General features: G+C 45.4%; 1 pseudogene across 1 annotated transcript; it reads left to right on the top strand.

Moving 5' to 3' along the window:
- Positions 1 to 334: 334 nt before the first annotated feature.
- On the top strand, positions 335 to 2,502 carry LOC307068979 (heat shock cognate 71 kDa protein-like; annotated as a pseudogene). Its single transcript has one exon. The product of its transcript is annotated as a heat shock cognate 71 kDa protein-like (transcript).
- The last annotated feature ends 15,957 nt before the right edge of the window (positions 2,503 to 18,459 follow it).

The following is an 18,459-nucleotide window of genomic DNA, read 5'->3' as shown; positions in this document are numbered from 1 at the left end:
CATGTTATCTACAAATAGTGATAGTTTGGGGCAGTCTTTTTTTGTTAATTTTTCATTTTGAAATAATTTCACACTTACAGACATAGTTACAAAGACTCCCATTTACCCTTCACCTAGATTTTACCATAATCATTCTATTATCTGGATCAAAAAAACCTTGATGAATGGGAAACCAAACCGTCATATAGCCTCTGCTGTGGTAAAACTGGACTATTTGGAAGGCAGTAAATAACCGTGGTTAAGAATGTAGGCATTGGGTCTCATTGAACGTGGTGGCAGCTTTACAGATTGCTGTTTTCTCCTCCAGCGGACCTGGGCCTGCACTCCAGCAACCATGTCTAAGGGACCTGCAGTTGGCATTGATCTTGGCACCACCTATTCTTGTGTGGGTGCCTTCTAGCACAGAAAGGTGGAAATAATTGCCAATGATCAGGGGAACCGAACTACCCCAAGCTATGTCGCCTTTACTGATACTGAACGATTGTTCGGTGATGCTGCAAAGAACCAAGTTGTAATGAATCCCACCAACACGGGTTTTGATGCCAAACGCCTCATTGGATGAAGATTTGATGATGCTGTTGTCCAGTCTGATAAGAAGCATTGGCCCTTCATGGTGGTGAATGATGCAGGCAGGCCTGAGGTTCAAGTAGAATACAAGGGAGAGACAAAACATTTCTGTCCAGAGGAGGTGTCATCCATGGTTTTGACAAAGATGAAGGAAATAGCAGAAGCCTACCTTGGGAAGACTGTTACCAATGCCATTGTCACAGTACTCGCTTACTTTAATGATTCTCAGCGTCAGGCTGCCAAAGATGCTGGAACTGTTGCTGGGCTCCATGTACTTCGAATCATCGACGAGCCAACTGCTGCTGCTATTGCCTATGGCTTAGACAAAAAGGTTGGAGCAGAAAGAAATGTGCTGATCTTTGATTTAGGTGGTGGCACTTTTGATATGTCAGTCCTCACTATTGAGGATGGAATCTCTGAGGTCAAATCTACAGCTGGAGATACCCACTTAGGTGGAGAAGACTTTGACAACCGGATGGTCAGCCATTTTATTGCAGAATTCAAGCACAAGCACAAGGACATCAGTGAGAACAAGAGGACTGTCCGTCGCCTTCATATTGCTTGTGAGCATGCTAAGCGCACTCTCTCTTCCAACACCCAGGGCAGTGTTGAGATTGATTCCCTCTGTGAAGGAATCGACTTCTATACCTCAATTACATGTGCCCTATTTGAAGAACCGAATGCTGACCTGTTCCGTGGCACACTGGACCCTGTGGAGAAAGCCCTTTGGAATGCCAAGCTAGACAAGTCTCAGATCCATGATATTGTCCTGGTGCGTGGTTCAACCCGCATCCCCAAGATTCAGAAACTTCTACAGGACTTCTTCAACAGGAAAGAACTGAATAAGAGCATCAACCCTGATGAGGCTGTTGCTTATGATACAGCTGTCCAGGCAGCCATTTTATCTGGAGACAAATCTGAAAATGTTCAGGACTTGCTGCTGTTGGATGTCACTCCTCTTTCCCTTGGAATTCAAACTACCGGTGGAGCCATGACTGTCCTCATCAGGCACAGCACCACCATTCCCACCAAGCAGATGCAGACTGTCACAACCTACTTGGACAACCAGCCCGGTATACTCATTCAGGTTTATGAAGGTGAGTGTGCCATGACCAAGGATAACAACCTGCTTGGCAAGTTTGAACTCACAGGCATACCTCCTGCCCCGTGGTGTTCCTCAGATTGAACTCACTTTTGATATTGATGCCAATGGCATCCTCAATGTCTCTGCTGTGAATAAGAGCACAGGAAAAGAGAACAAGATTACCATCACCAATGATAAGGGCTGTTTGAGCAAGGAAGACATTGAACGCACGGTTCAGGAAGCAGAGAAGTACAAAGCTGAAGATGAGAAGCAGCGGGATAAGGTGTCTTTGAAGAATTCTCTTGAATCCTATGCTTTCAACATGAAAGCTACTGTTGAGGATGAGAAACTTCAAGGCAAAATTAATGATGAGCACAAACAGAAGATTCTTGATAAGTGTAATGAAATAATCAACCGGCTTGATAAGAACCAAACTGCAGAGAAGGAAGAATTTGAACATCAGCAAAAGGAACTGGAAAACGTCTGCATCCTCATCATTGCCAAGCTGTACCAGAGCGCAGGAGGCATGGCAGGAGGAATGCCAGGAGGAATGCCCGGGGGCTTCCCTGGGGGTGGAGCTCCTCCATCTGCTGGTGCCTCCTCTGGGCCCACCATTGAAGAGGTTGATTAAGCCAGCCTAGCATAGGGTTAGCATTGTTCCACACAACATTGAAGGACCCAAATCTGTAGCAAATTCCATGGCAGTTTTAAAGTTGAACTGCTGTAGTAAACTGGGCATTCTTGATACTTGAACATGGAATGTGTGCACAGGGAAAGGAAATAACATTGCACTTTACAAGCACTGTATTATAAGTGGAAAATGCAATGTCTTAAAAAAAACTGTATTTAAAATTGGCAAAAAAAATGTAGTCATTATTTGTGACAATATGCGTGGACCTTGAGGGTATTATGCTAAGTAAAATAAGTCAGAGAAAGACAAATACCATATGATTTCATTCATATATGGAATATAAAAACCAACAAACAAAAATAAATCAACAAACCAAGCCAAACTAAACCAAACACATTAGCCTAGGTACCCAACTAACACAATCAGCTATATAGAACTGTAGTGTAATAGGTTTATAACACAAATAATACATAAAAAACAAACACAAAAAATAAAACATTTTTAATCTTACAGTACAGTACAACAGCTGGCAAACAGGGGGTAGCATAGCGTGAACAGGCAAGAAATAAAGATACTGTACTACTGTACTCTATACAATACTGTACAGTAAAGTACACAAAAGCACAACCACTTGTAGAGGATGCACACACGTGACAGTGTATGCCAGACACGTGAACTAAGTTAAGTGATTGGACATGTGACCGTGCGCTCACATCTTTGAAAGTTCGCAACTTGAAGGTTCGTATGGAGGGGACTTACTGTAGTGGTAACCAGAGGGGAAGGGGTAGTGAGGAGTGGGCCAAATGATTTAAAGGCATCAATTGTATGGTGACGGATGGAAACTACATTTATGGTGGTGAGCACACTGTAGTGTACACAGAAGTAGAAATACAATGTTGTACACATGAAACTTATATAATGTTATAAACCAATGTTATCTTAATTTTTTAAAAAAGAGAGTGCAGGCATTGTATTTCAGAAGTCCTTAATGGGATCTCAGCTTTCCCACAGACCAGCCTGTGACTTTGGGTAAGTCGCCCAACTTCTCTGAGTCTGTGAGAGAAAAAGTCAGCACCGGGCTTCCCTGGTGGTGCAGTGGTTAAGAATCTGCCTGCCAATGCAGGAGACACGGGTTCAAGCCCTGGTCCAGGAAGATCCCACGTGCCTCAGAGCAACTAAGCCCGTGTGCCACAACTACTGAGCCTGCACTCTAGAGCCCACGAGCCACAACTACTGAGACCGCATGCCACAACTACTGAAGCCCGTGTTCCTAGAGCCCATACTCTGCAACAAGAGAAGCCTCTGCCATGAGAAGCCCACACACTGCAATGAAGAGTAGCCCCCACTTGCCGCAACTAGAGAAAAACCGCGTGCAGCAACGAAGACCCAGTGCAGCCAAAAATAAATAAATAAATAAATACATAAATACATAAATACATAAATAAATTTATTTAAAAAAAGGTCAGCACGGTGTGGCGACACTGGCCCCTGATCCATCCTGAGAATCAGTAAGCAGCCCCAAGATTTCTGAGCTGGGATTATCTCTGTAGCAGTTGCTGAGATGCTTAGAGACACCTACTCTCCCTAAGGGGCAGAGAGATCTGGAGTATGGCGTTTTTCTATGTTAACCAGAGTCACATGAATGATACCCAGCTTCAGATGCCTGAGGCCGAACTTCAAATTTCCTAGATTTCTTCTTTCAGAATGCATGCACATGCATGCATGATGTGCCATGCATGTCCTTTTGATTTGTTTGTTTGATTTTTTCCGACTCATCAAACCCAGCTTCCTTTGCCACTTTATTCTCTGTCTTGTTCTCTGCTGAGGCTTTTAGACATAGATGTCCTTTCCCTCCTGGGGAGGAAGAGGCCCAGTGGCATTCCCCTTGACAAGGTTCTGACTGGAGTAGCAGTAAGCAGGCCTGGCGGAAGAGATCACCCACCCAGGGTGACCTTAAGGGAGAAATAAGAAAGTTTGGTGCCATAGAACATTGAATCCCAAAAGTGGATCTGAGGAACTTTGTCAATCTTTGAAAATATTTCTTTTTTTCCTTTCTTTCTTTCTTTCTTTCTTTCTTTCTTTCTTTCTTTCTTTCTTTCTTTCTTTCTTTCTTTCTTTCTTTCTTTCTTTCTTTCTTTGTTGTTTTGGCCATGCAGCTTGTGGGATCCTAGTTCCCTGAACAGGGATCAAACCTGTGCCCCTGCAGTGGAAGCATGGAGTCCTAACCACTGGACCACCAGGGAATTCCCGACAATGTTTCTTATATCTGTATCTAAATGAGAAAAAAATAGACAAGGGAGTGAGTTTTTCATAAAGCCAAAAAGATTCAACATAATGACCAGTTCTCTATTTCTTTGTGTGTGTGTGTGGTACGCGGGCCTCTCACTGTTGTGGCCTCTCCCGCTGTGGAGCACAGGCTCTGGACGCGCAGGCTCAGCGGCCATGGCTCACGGGCCCAGCCGCTCCGCGGCATGTGGGATCTTCCCGGACCAGGGCACGAACCCTGGTCCCTGCATCGGCAAGCGGACTCTCAACCACTGCGCTACCAGGGAAGGCCCTGTCTCTTCTTTTTTGAAATTATTGTGGTAGCTTTTTAAAATGCCTTCACTTGGCAGTCAAACTTTGTAAATCCTACGTATGTCTCCAAAATATTAATGGGAAGTGTTATTGGTCCATGAAATTCAAAAATCTGGGAACCATTGATTTGGACTACCAAAGATGACAAGATTCTTTGATATTAAGCTCCCTATCCCAATTTTACAGATAAGCCAACTGAGGGACTTAAACTCATAGCAAGTTGGTAGCAAAACCAGGATTAGAATCCCATCACCTAATATCCAGCATACGGACCCTTCCTCTCCCCTGCCCTGATGCTCCAAATGGAAAGAGGCATTGAAGAAAACCCCTGTCGACCTCACTATGTACCAAGTTTTTACCATGCACTGTTTATTTCCTGTTTCATTTTAAATTCAGGAACTGAAAGAACAGCCAAAATCCCAATGGGAAACGATGATGGCTACGTTCCCTGCCTCATAATCGTTAACCCTGTTGCAGTGGAGGCAGGCAATAAAGTGGTTACTTAAAGTTTTTGCTGACTTGTTCACTGTTGAGTCAGAAGAAGTGCCTACGCAGAGCATTTATTTCTGATTAGCTGTTAATCCAGCCAGGTTAGAAAATAAGATGGAGAACAATAAGCCTTCCCGTATCCTTTTCAGATCGTTAACTAGCAATGGCTTGCAGAAGTGGGTCAGTGCTGTTACAGAGGGGGAAACTGGAGGTTTCTCCTCTCCTTAAATCAAGAGACAATCAGCTTCTGGCCTGGGGAAGCTGGTGGGGGTGGAACTAGTTCAAAATTAGGGCACTTGGGTAGCTCATACCTAGAATTCCAACTGCAATGCCAGGATTAGAGGGACCCTAGAAAGAGTCACGGAGAGGCACTGCCCTGGGAAAATGTCTCTCTACATCTAGGTTAAAGGAGACCTGGCTTTAACCAGAAAGGCCTCCAAACATCATGTTTTATCCTAGTGTATTCATTTCTTATAGTTGCTGTAACAAATCACCACAAACTTAGCGGTTTAAAACAACCCAAACTTACTATCTTACAATTCTGGATGTCGAAAGTAAAATGAGTCTCACTGGACTAAAATCCAGGCGTCAGCAGGGCTTCTGGAGGCTCTAGGGGAGAATCCATTCTTGCCTATTCCAGCTTCTAGAGGCTGCCCGCATTCCTTGTCCCATGGCGGCAACACTTAAACTTCTGCTTCCATTGTCACACTGCCTTCTCTCCTTCTCAGTCTGACCCTTCTGCTTCCTTCTTTTGAGGATCCTGTGATTACATTGGTCCTTTCAGGATAATCCAGGATTATTTGCTCATCTCAAGATACTTAATTTAAAACACATCTGCCAATCCCTTTGGCCATACGAGATAACATTCACAGCTTCCAGGGACTGAGATGTGGACATAATGGGGGGAGCATGATTTAGTTTACCACAACTAATGAAATCATTTTTTCAAGTGAATTTGTGTGAGGAACCCCAGTACATAAATTACATCAAAGCAGAGCAGCTATAGTTAAAGTCTTACTCATTTAGCCTCTACTAGTTCCTAACCGTGATGGTCCCAGAAGCACCCAAGGGGAACCTTGCGGCTCTAGGACCAGTTTGAATACAAGGGATTTATACCTGAAGGGAGGACACCATTTGGCAACACTTCAACCACCACATTGTCGTAGTTCATTGTATTCTTCAGTGAAACCAGATGCCTCTTAATGCTTGTCACTGAGCTCTGTGGGACAAGAGACCTTGCTCATTTAGCTCAGCATCACCAGAATCTGAGGTGCTCAATGTTTGTTGAGTGAATGAGTGAATAATCAGTTAATGGTGAATGAAAAATGCTTAGGCAGCATCCGTTTCCTGTTTCCCTGCTCACAGCTATTCATGAGGCAGACTTGTGCATCAGCATTATTGGAAAAAGATCAAAATGGAACGGTGCCACCTTGCTGTCCCTCACTATATCCTGTCCCAAACCACTTGTGCACGTGTATACACACTGAATTTAAGTGCTTGTCATGAGTCTTAATAGAATGTATTGTTTCAAATCTTGATCATGGACATCTTAGTTGCACATCATGGAAGTAAACAGTGGTAGTCTAATATCTTTCTCTTCCTGTCTCCCAAAACCATTAGAAGTGGAAAAAAGAATCTTAGAGATGAAGGTGCTTTGATGCCTTAAAGGCTGTCTAGGACAGGCAACTTTACAGATGAGGAAACTAAGGCCTAAAGAAGACAAGGGATTTATCCAATATCATTTTATTTATAAGCACATTTTATAAGATCTAAACTAGAGCCCAGGCCTTCTGCTCCTGAATGCCTTCCATTGTTCCACAGTTGTGCAAAGCTCAACAGTTCTATCTAGAAGAAGTTAGCTATAGAGATGATAAAACCTGAACTTCCAAGGATGGTAAAATTATCTCTTATCTCTGTAAAACTAAGTTTGGCAAACTGGTAGATCCCAAGACAAATCTAACCCACAGACCTGCTTAATTTGTCCCATAGTTTTGTTTTTTTTTTAATTGAATTGGAATGTCTTTAAATAGAGTAGGCACACTCTAGCTCCCCCATGTCCCCAGCACTACTGTTGTCTTACATTTAGCCCATTCACTCATTTATGTTATATATGAGACCCTTGCAGACATCTGAGTTTCTTTTTCAATCTGCAAATTTGGATTTACAAATTTATTTATTTATTTATTTATTGATGTTTGAGTTTTTAACCCCTGACATAAACAATCAAAATGTACAGGAACTGTTAATGTCTGGGGTCAGAACTTCTAAGTGTCTTTAACACCATAAGTCATGTAAAATTTGACAGACCATGTATCCTGAAGACCGATGGTTTAGAAAATAATCATCATAGTTAACCCGTATTTCAGTCAGTGCATGAGAAGGGAGAGATGATACAGCAGACTGTGTCTCCTTCGCTTCCTCCAAGCCGATCATCCCTAACTTCTCACCTGACTCTCTCTCCACCTATCCCTTTGGAATCTTTACGTCTGACTCTCACTGAGATTAGCCTTAGCTGACATGTGACTGTGACTTTGGGAGTCGAACCTTATAGCATGTGAAAGAGATGATTGTAAAGCCAGTTATCACATGAGCTCTTGAGATAGATAAATGTTCGTAGTGGGGGCAGAGCAGAGCTCCAGTACCAGTGAGGAGCTGGAATGGTAATTAGAAGCTGTCGTTGGGCACATACAATGAGATTTGGCTTGGAGGCTGTATTTGGGTGGGCACAGAGAACCAAAGTCTCCATTCAGATATACCAGAGAGCAGGTTCCAGATAACAAGACTGAGACTAACCCTACCCGTGTTGGAGACTGGGCTTCTGGTATCCTACTTTGCATAGATTTTATAGGCTTTTCTTATGTAAAGCTGGGCAGAGCTCGGGCAAATAGGGGATGACAATTATCACCCGTCTGGGTGCATCATTGGCACCCAGTCAAAGCATGTTGATTGAAATGACTTATTGGAGGTAATGCCAATCTACCCAGTAGAAATAGAATTGCTTCCAAGTTGTGGACTTGCACACCTAAAAACATTGAAACAACCTCAAAACTTTAAGCACAGTGCACCACATAGAATATTTTTGGAAACTCTCCGGTTTTATTTGGAAAATTATATCTCATGTTTGGTCAGGTTTAAAGTTTCCTGGGCTTTGAAGTAATGCTGAATCCTAAACAGTGAACCTTCAAAAGCTTTGACTCTGCCACAGGGCATTGATGTGACCTATAAACAAGAAGAGAAAAGTATTTGAAAAAGAAAAAAAGTGCCAAGTTTTGACATTATAGTAGGTAGGATTCCTTCTCCATTTCAGCTATCCTTTAGGAACACAACTCTGAGCAAAGATATCTTGGGAAAAGTCATGAGCAGGAAAGCAGGGCAGAACATCTTCCTGGCTCTGCCACTGACGTCCTCTGGCTGGGGGACTATGCTGATCACCTGCTCCATGAAGATAGCATGCTACATGAGTGATGGTGAGAAAAAGGCAGTTCACACCAGAAATGTTTCCTGGGAGACTCAGACATGTAAGCTCCATGAAGACAAGAACTCTCTGTTTATGACACTCACTATTCTATCCCTGTGCCTTAGACCGTCCGCCTGGCGCACGGTTGGTGCTTATGGAGGGGTGTGGGGTGGTCCCGATTTCCATTTCATCATCTAGATTCTGAACAATAGTTGAGAAATATACAAAACAGTAAATGTGGACTTTAAAATATCACTTCGTTGCTGATGGAGGCCAGGCTAGAAAACCTAGCTTAATGAGCAAGTGAAATGTGTCTATTAAATGAATTGTGAAAATTAGGCAGGCTTACCCAACTTGAATATAAGCAGCACAGAACCAGGGCAGGCTGCCCACCCAGAGGAGCAGAGGAGAAACCTACTCCCCGGAGTACAGTTGCTCCCAAGAGAAAGGGGGACTGCACTGAGTTGAGCTTGTCCAGTAATCTACCCAAATTTACCCATCAAATTAGTGTTCATCACTTGTGGTGCTCAAAAAATACTTTATGAAGGCATACATGAATGGTACCTGTGGAAGGTAGAACGTGAACTTGAACTGCAAAAGGTCAGAAACACCACCTGAAATAATTAGTGTAGCCTAAAGACTGATCTTCGTGTTTGCCTGAAGAGACCTGGGGTAGCCAGAATGGGGTCTCGCTGTAAAGAGCACTTTGGAGCCCTCAGTAAGCTTCTGTAGCACCAGGCTTCAGACCCTCTCACAGCAAATAAGGGGAGATAAAGGCTACCTGCACTTCTGGAGAGGGTGTCATAGGAAAACATCTTCCACCCTGAGATAAGGTGAATTCAACTGGGGGTCAGGGCAAAGGGTTACTGATACAGCTTGAGTGAGAGGAATCAGCTAATATTTTCTCCCATACTAAATTGGATGAAGAAGAAGAGATTCATTAAGCCAAAGCAAGTTTCATGCTTTGTTTTGCTTTGGTTTGCTCTGTAGGACACCTGCTAATGTTACTCTCTATTTAGCCATGTTTCTCATTGAACTAATCCAAGGCAATGAAAAGAAGTGCCAAGGTCCTCTTGCTCTCAGAAGGAGATCCTCAGAAAGGGGCTACCTTGTTCCTGAAGGCGTCTGTGATTGGGAGCCACAGGCTTGAAAGGAAAAACATTGGACTCTTCTTCCCTTTTCTAAAGTACTGAGTTCAGTCACTGAAAGTGATTGGGAAGGATTGTCATCATGGGTCCACACTTTTGAGGTAATAAGACCAGCAGGTTCTGCACTGGCACTGTTTTTCCTTTCAGGTAAGTTGTGTGCAAAGAAGTCACACTATCACCATGTGCCCTGGTATATGACCCAAGGTGCTAGGCTTAACTGTGGCAATGCAGAGTTGACAATCTTGCCATCCATTAATGGTCATCACTCACATTTAATCGAATTCTGTTTTCGCTCACAGGCTCTGATGAGACCACCCTCGTTAACTTAACTCGAAATGAAATCTGAGAATTGAATCCTTCCTGGGTCTAGGGTTTATTTGCATCAAAAGCCTAATGACCTGTCCAGTTTTCTTTCTGTCACAACCATCAGTATTCTCTTGACCCTGATTAAGCTTTAGAAAGAATTAAAGGGACAGTGTTAGTTTTGATATTTATAAGTGGTCATTAATTCCACATTTATTGAGGGCCTACTTGGTGTCGGCCTCCATACTCTCTCAGCCCTTTACACTTACAGCAACCCTGCAAGGTTGATGGTATCCTCCCAATTTCCCAGATGAAGAATCATCTCATTAAAGAGATGAAATCACTTGTCCAGGTTCCACAGAGAATAGATGGCGGAGGTGGGGTTCACAGCCAGGTCTGCTGAGCTCCACAGGCACTTTCTAATAATATGCTCATCTGCTTCCAGCTGCCTTTCTAGCTCAGCTGCAGATCAGGGGGAATCAGTGCTGGTTTGTGCGATGTTTACTTTGTCTTCCCCCAGCCGAAATAGGAGGAGAAGCTGCCCCATCACGGTAGGATGGGCCCCTTAATGGTAAAGGTTGCTCACTGATTTCTTCTTCGGGGGAGAACAGAACGGTCGACTTTTTATGTTATCTGCTTCTTTCTCTGGAAACTGCCAAGTGTGAAGAAATGGAAGATCATTACACTACATTTTAAAGCGTCCTTCCGTAACTGCTGAGACTAACAAACGGCCTTGTTTGGCAGAACTTCCAGACACAGAGGGTTGTACCACGACAGAACTTTGGAGCTGTTTTAATCTAATCATCAACCAAGTTTTTAAATGGAGACTTCAAGCAGTTTCATCCAGGCCTCAGATCCACAGGGATATCCACAGATCGGAGTTCAGGTCAAGTCCAGTGGCTCTGGGAGTCCTGACTGCCCACCTCGCCCATCCCCATCTTGGAGGTCAGAAGGCAGGGCAATGGGAGCGCAGGAGTGTTGTGATTCCTCGATATCTGAGTCGAAATGTCCCCAAAGATTGTTTTCTGAGGACACTCTTCCACACATGTGCACTCAGAAAACAGGAGAGTGGGGCATCTGGGGAAAATGAGATTAGAATTATGCAGTGGATTCCAGGGTCCTGGCAGAGTGAGCCAGCACATTCCCGAGCGTGGCCTTCCATCCCAGCTGACCCGAGACAAATCATCTAATAGAGGGTGGCTCGCATATTACCCATTGGAGAGTTCCTGTAACTCTAGTACAAATTGATGTTTTTATTTTTGTAAGCAGAAACCTTGTACAGATGCACTCTCATTAAAGAAGTCTTGTGGTGAATCCTTTGGTAAACAGGAAGCGACCTTTTGTAATGCAAATAAGCTAATCTATCCACATTGTCTCTGAGTTTTGTGGTTAGGATTTTCTTAGAGAGGATATATTAGTAGTGCCCCAAATCACAATTATAGTGTTTATTTATAAGCTACTCATTTTAGAACACAGTCCACCTAGAAATTCATATCCCATTGTTTCTCTTTATTGTTAATGAGCCTTGCCAAATGCTGACTTTATTTTAGAGCCACTTCACCTTGTCACATCAAGCTTTGGAAACTTGCCGGAGATTTTCAAAACTAACAAGGACAAAAATCAAGCGGCTCATGAAATAAAAGAGAAGGCAGACATCAAGTATCAGGATAATGACACTGAGACCTTTGGTTTTGCTTTCGTTTTTGTTTTCCCTTTGAAAAAGGAAGTAAGTGGTCTGTGCATTCCAAATAGTGGCAGAAAGACCTTTTTTCAGTTCTCAAACTGGAGTTAGGGCACTGAAATCTTTTAAAAAAGAAATCGTTCGAAACCTGAAAATTTTGCCTTTTTTTTTTCTTAAACTTCTAACCTCTGATGGGTGTTGGGGCCTCTTTGTTTCTTAGTTGGCTAACTTGCCAACTAATTTATTCTGTGGTTCCCTCAGGATAGCTGAGGCAGAAAGCAGAGGCTGGAGCAGCCAGCTGAGATTGAGGGTGAAGGCCTCTGCAAAAGAAAGGACCAATTTTGAAGTGAGATTGGAAGGACAATTAGTTTGGGCTATGGCAGTGGTCACTCTAGCTGCGTAGAGATCTGTTTCATTGATCCCCAGCAACAGCAGAGTAAGAGGGACTTTATAAAAGAAGGAGATGTGTCTTTTCCTGAGCAGACGTTACAAGTGGGGTGGTGATCCCAGTAGCGTTGGTCTCTTTCTTAAAGGAGAGGGCTTTCCAGAAGTAACAAGGACACAGACCAGCAAACCTCAGGGGAAGCAGGGAGACCAGCCTGTGAGAAGCAAGCAAGACTTTTAGAAGTAGATCCTTATCTGAGTTCAAAGGTGGGGGCCCCAGAAAAGGGAATGGAGACCAAGTAGATTGTTGTGAGGGTGTGGTGTCAAATTGTAATTGGTCTTTAAAGTTATTTGTGAATTGAGCTAAAGAGTTGCTGGGAGGAACTGACTGAGAGGGGATATTCCGAAAGTTCCCGAGTAGGACCTGGAGCCCAGAACAATGGGCACAACCCCCTGAAGAAGCCTCTAGACTCCCCACGTTTGGTCTTATCTTTGTTACCCGTAACTATATGGTATTTTTGAGATGCCAAACTAGGTAGGTAATACTCGGTTACATTCCTAATAAATTCAAAAACAAGTATAGAGTAAGAGGGAACCATTTTGTCCAGATGTTAAGTAGTCACTAGTGACATCTTTTTTTTTTTAATAAATTTATTTATTTCATTTATTTATTTTTGGCTGTGTTGGGTCTTCATTGCTGCACATGAGCTTTCTCTAGTTGCAGTGAGCTGGGGCTATTCTTCATTGAGGTGTGCGGGCTTCTCATTGCGGTGGCTTCTCTTGTTGCGGAGCACGGGCTCTAGGTGCACGGGCTTCAGGAGTTGTGGCTCGCGGGCTCTAGAGTGCAGGCTCAGTAGTTGTGGCGCATGGTCTTAGTTGCTCCGTGGCATGTGGGATCTTCCCGGACCAAGGCTTGAACCCATGTCCCCTGCATTGGCAGGCGGATTCTTAACCACTGTGCCACCAGGGAAGCCCACTAGTGACATCTTTGAAACTGAACTTGATGAGAATCCTCAAAGGAGATGTTAATAGATGAATTTGTATAATATGAAATAAATCCATCCTCACTTATGCTCTGCTTTCCTGTATAAGAAAATAACAACTAATTTGGAAACAAATTGTGATCCTGCATTTGGTTTACTTAATTATGAGTTTCTGTGGTTTGAAATAACTGCTAATTTCTCAGTGACATCCACATCATCAAACTTTCTAAGATGGAACTGAAAATTTGTGTCTGCCACTACAGTAATCCAGTCTTATGCTTTCATTTTTGTGTATCCATGAAGGGGTGAGGGAAGTGATTGGGAGGTACCTAAAAAGGAGGGTATCTGGAGTACCAAAGAATAAGATGGGCTTCCTGGAGTCTAATCACATTTTGCTTTGGGTAATTTGCTCGTTCATTTATTTATGTAATTCTATGATTATAATGGCGCCAGAAACACATTTGATAGGTGAGGATTGAAAACTGCTATCATTGCTGAGCCCTTCAAAAGTAATTGTAGGAATAAATTGTAGCTAATGCCTAACTATTAGCCTTCAGTAAGAGGCAAACAACATGAAGCCAACATGAGGACCAAATTAGTGGTAAGTGGTAGTTAGAGAAATGATGCCTGGAACAGCTAGCAGTTGGGAGTTACCCAGAGGCCTGAAGGACCAGATGGACAGTACTCTGGGGGAGTCCTGCTCAGCCACTGGAGTTCTCAACATGTGGGTTGGGCCTGGGAAAGGGGCAAAGGGACACGTGAAGAATTTGAGGTTAGATTCTGCAACTTAACTGCAGTCACGTTAAAAAATACCTGTCAGGGCTTCCCTGGTGGCGCAGTGGTTGAGAGTCCGTCTGCCGATGCAGGGGATACGGGTTCGTGTCCCGGTCTGGGAAGATCCCACATGCTGCGGAGCGGCTGGGCCTGTGAGCCATGGCCGCTGAGCCTGTGCGTCCGGAGCCTGTGCTCTGCAGCGGGAGAGGCCACAGCAGTGAGAGGCCCGCGTACCGCAAAAAAAAAAAACAAAAAAAACAACAAAAAAAACCCTGTCAGCTAAAGGGGGGAGCAGGGCTGATTCTTCATCGTCCCAAATTACCTCTAGGTTGCTAAATCTAATGGACATTTTCCCATCCTCATCTTACTGGACATCTGTCCCAGAGCTACTGTTGGTCACTCCGTCCTTGAAGCACTCACTCTCCCAGCTACCATCCCTCCTGGTTCTTCTCAGCCTCCTTGGTCTGTCCTCTTCCTGACGTTGACCTGCTGGAGTTGATCACGGTTCTGTCTTCCGTCATGCTCTGTGCTCACGTTCCGTGCCCCCGTGGATGAACTCGTTCACTCCTTGGCTGCAGTTCCCGCCTCTATACTGAGCTGACGGAATTCAGATTTCTCTCTCCTGTCCTCTGAGCTCCCGATCTATATATGCAGCTGCCCACTGCCCTGCCTCCCAGGCATCTCAGTTCAACTCATCTCAAAAGGAACTCCCCATCCTTCCAAATCACTCCGCAGCGGCCCTTCCTTGCGGGTTTCCCATCCGCGTGACCAGGTCCCAGCATCCACCCAGGGCGCAAGCCTGAGAAGGAGTCACTCCTGACCTCTCCTGCTCACTCACACTCCACGTCCAACTCATCAGCAAGGCTTTTCACTTAGAGCTCTGACAGGGACTTCCCTGGAGGTCCACGTTAGGGCTCCACGCTTCCACTGCAGGGGAATCAGGTTTGTTCCCTAGTCGGGGAACTAAGATCTGGCATGCCTCGCGGTGAGGACAAAAACAAACAAACAAAAATGCAAGAAAAAAAAAACTCTGACGTCTCTCTCAGATCAACCCACTGTGCTTATTCCCTCTTCCCATTCTCCACCTCTGAGCTCCCATCACCTCTCACTAGACAGTAGCATCCAAACAGGTCTCTGCCCTCCGCTCTGGTCTGCCTTCCCACAATCCATTCTCCCCACGGCAGCCAGATCTTTCAAAAACCTAAGTCAGGTCATGTTGCTCACTGGCTTGAAATCCATTGACAGCTCCCCATTGGCCCTGAAAGCAAGTCTCCTTATTCTGGACCAAAGGCCTTGGGTGATGTGGGCCAACTGGCCTCATCACCTCATCCTGTACCGTTCTTCCTTTTGCTGATACCCCCAGACTCACTAGCAGTCTCTCAACTCCTTCACCTTGTCACGGGCTTTCCTTTCTTGGGGCCTTCCTCAGAGTTTCCTCTGCCTCTAATGGTTTCTCCCACCCACCACCCCACCTCCTACTGCCTCTGCCTACAAAACTCTGCATCCTTCAGAGCTCAGACCAAATGTTACTGCCTCTGTGATCCTCCAAGCTGGGTCAAGCCTCCAGTATCCACTCTGGTTCTTTTCTTTCCATCACCTACACACCAAGCAAGTAATTAAAACAAGAAGTATTCGTTGCAATAATGTGGTCCACTTCACTGGATTGTAAGTACCTTATGGTCAGGGATGGTGTCTGCTTTTAAATCACCAGCATCTCTCTAACACTGCGCATATGACTTGGCACAAAATTGAACTCAATCCATAGTGGTTAAATAAATATGTGAATAGCTCGAATCACCTTTTACTGTTACTTCTTGCCCAACTGAGTATTGTTTGTGATCACTGAGGGCTGAGCCAGCATCCACCTTGCATGCCACTGTAGTCTCCATGCCCCGCTCAGTGCCCAGCGAGGGAGCGAGCCTGGCTCAGGGGTGGGCATGGCCTCACTTCAGGGACTCTCGGAGCCTGTTGCCAAACGCCAGCCTGTGGCAGACATGGCTCAGTATTCTCAGCAGGAGAAGCCATAGCTGGCGAGGAAGATCCCCCTGGAGGGGACCCCTGGAACTCATCCTTCTGGGGCTCAGTTATCCCAAAGGGGCTTCCAGAGTGGGAGCACTAAAACAGGGCCTCCGTATTCCAGAGCCCCACAGAACAGAGCCCCCACTGGGCCCAGCTGTCACAGGGGCCGGTGTGAGTCAGCTTCGAGGATGCTTCCAGGCCGGCAGAGAAGGTGACTGTGACGGGGGCAAAGTGCCAGAGGGTTTGTACTGAATGCTTCGCAGGTGCCAAGCCCTGTGCTGTGGGTTTTACAGGCATTCTCTCATTCCATCCTTGAAAACCTCTGTGAAATAGGTGCTCTTTTATAGGTAAGGAAATTGAGGCATGAAGAGATGACATAATTTTGTCAGGGTCCTATAGCCAGTCAGGTGGCGGAGTCATCTTGAACTCCAGTGTAGACACTTGCTCTCCGGACATAAAATAAAATAGACTTGCACTCATGGGGCCTCGGTAGCCCCGCGTGAACAGTGAAGAGGTTGGACAAGCAAAGATTGCTGTCGAGGGCCTTTCTTAGTGTTTCCATCTGGCAGCGACAGCTTGTTTTCCAGGGACAAAGGACTGAGGCCCCTTTCCAAGCCCAGCTGTCACCTCCCGGGTCTCATTCTGTGCCATCAGCCTGTCCCTGGCATCCCCGCCGCATGCCTTCCACGACCCTCGGAGCGGGGCTGCCGGTCGTCTGCTGCCACGGCCCCGCGCTCGGAGCTCTGCCTCATCCCCACGCGAGCTGACGGAGCTCCCATCCCCCGTGTCCCAGTCGGGGTTGCAGGGAGGTCGTCCGGGTGTAGGGGAGCTGGCTCTCTGATGCTTGGATGCCCGACTTCAGGTTTTACCGTCGCCGGATACGAATTGCTGCCCTGCGTCGGGTGCGCCCTCCGTGCTGGGCTCTGTGCTGAATGCTGTCCTCATGTCACCGCATGGGATCCTTGTGGTTACCCTGTCAGGTAGATGCAACCCTTTATACACAAGCAAACCAAAGGTCAGGAAAATGACGTCGCAGAGCTCACATCTAGAAAGTGGCCACAGTGGAGTTCCAAGGCCAGTCGTCTTCTGCCTACACTGCTTTCCTGTCACTTCCTCTCCATGTGGGCTTTGGCAAGGCACCTGGCCTCCCTGAGCTTCTATTTCCTCATGTGTGAAATGAAGCTGATCAGAGCGCCCATCTCATAGGGTTGCTAAGAAGCTCAAAACACACAGTATGTAGACCTAGCGCATAGTAAGTGCTCCATCCGTTGTAGCAATTATAGTTGTGGTTGTCATTGCTCTTGTTACTATATCCTTACCCCTCTAAGCTGTCCCCACGGAGCTCTTCCAGCCATCCCTGTTACCCCACAGCCAGGGGACCAGGGTGTAAGAGCAGAGCCTCTTTGGGGCCGGGGGACATGGTGGCATTTCATCTCTCCGTAGTCACCTTCCCCTTCCCATCCCCTCTGCCCTGGGAGAGACGGCTTCTGAGTGACGGCTCTGCCCAGGTGACGAGAATAATGAGGTGATCCATGTAGTAAGGCGACTGAGCCGCTCGTGCCTAATAAAAAAGAGAAATTCCTGAGGCTAGCCGGCCAGTGCCTTTAAATAAAACTGAAATCCACTGAAAGGAGAGATGTTCACAGTTGTTTAAATCATTGCCTCCTGCACCTGTGGAGGGGAATACATGGCAGTCCCAGGTTGAAATCTAATATGCGGGCTCCTAATCTCTTAGAACTGATTACTTTAATGAATTTTAAAGGTAGAGCTTTAATTAAAACAGGTCTCTGTCGGCAGAAAGCATGCTATTTTGTGAGCTCGGTAAATATTGCCTTTTAAACTAATAAGTTCAGTTACCAGAAATACTACTGCATGTAAACAGTTGGGTTTTTTTCTTCCTGTGCTGTGGAAACATAACTAGATATTGAAGAGAGGCTGGCTGCATTTCAAAGCCTGGCACTTGGCTTGCCAAATAATGGTGACTTAAATGTGTGGGCCATCTTTCTCCTCTGGAGCACAGAGAACTTTCCAGGCATGATCTCATCCTGTCTTCAGACATTCCCCACTGAGGCTGGACTAGGGAAAACAGCGCTCGTCATTGCAGCATTGCCAGGCCTTTGCGACTCCCCCGCAAGACCTCCACTGCACGGCCACCCCACCCTCTACATTACTGAGAAGACAGAGGCCCGCCAAAGGGACGCCACAATTTATTTTCCCTTTCTCCTCACCCAGCCGGTACCACTCTCCTTTTGTTCAGAAGAATAATAAATAATATGAGTACTCATGCCGACGTTTATGTGCCAGGCATTGGGCTAAGCATGGACGTATTATTTCATTTAACCCTCAGAACAACCCTGTGAGG

This window comes from Hyperoodon ampullatus, assembly GCF_949752795.1.
Source record: "Hyperoodon ampullatus genome assembly, chromosome: X".
Classification (NCBI taxonomy): domain Eukaryota; kingdom Metazoa; phylum Chordata; class Mammalia; order Artiodactyla; family Ziphiidae; genus Hyperoodon; species Hyperoodon ampullatus.
The sequence above is the reverse complement of the archived record's forward strand: the minus strand, read 5'-3'. Positions and strand labels throughout refer to the sequence as shown.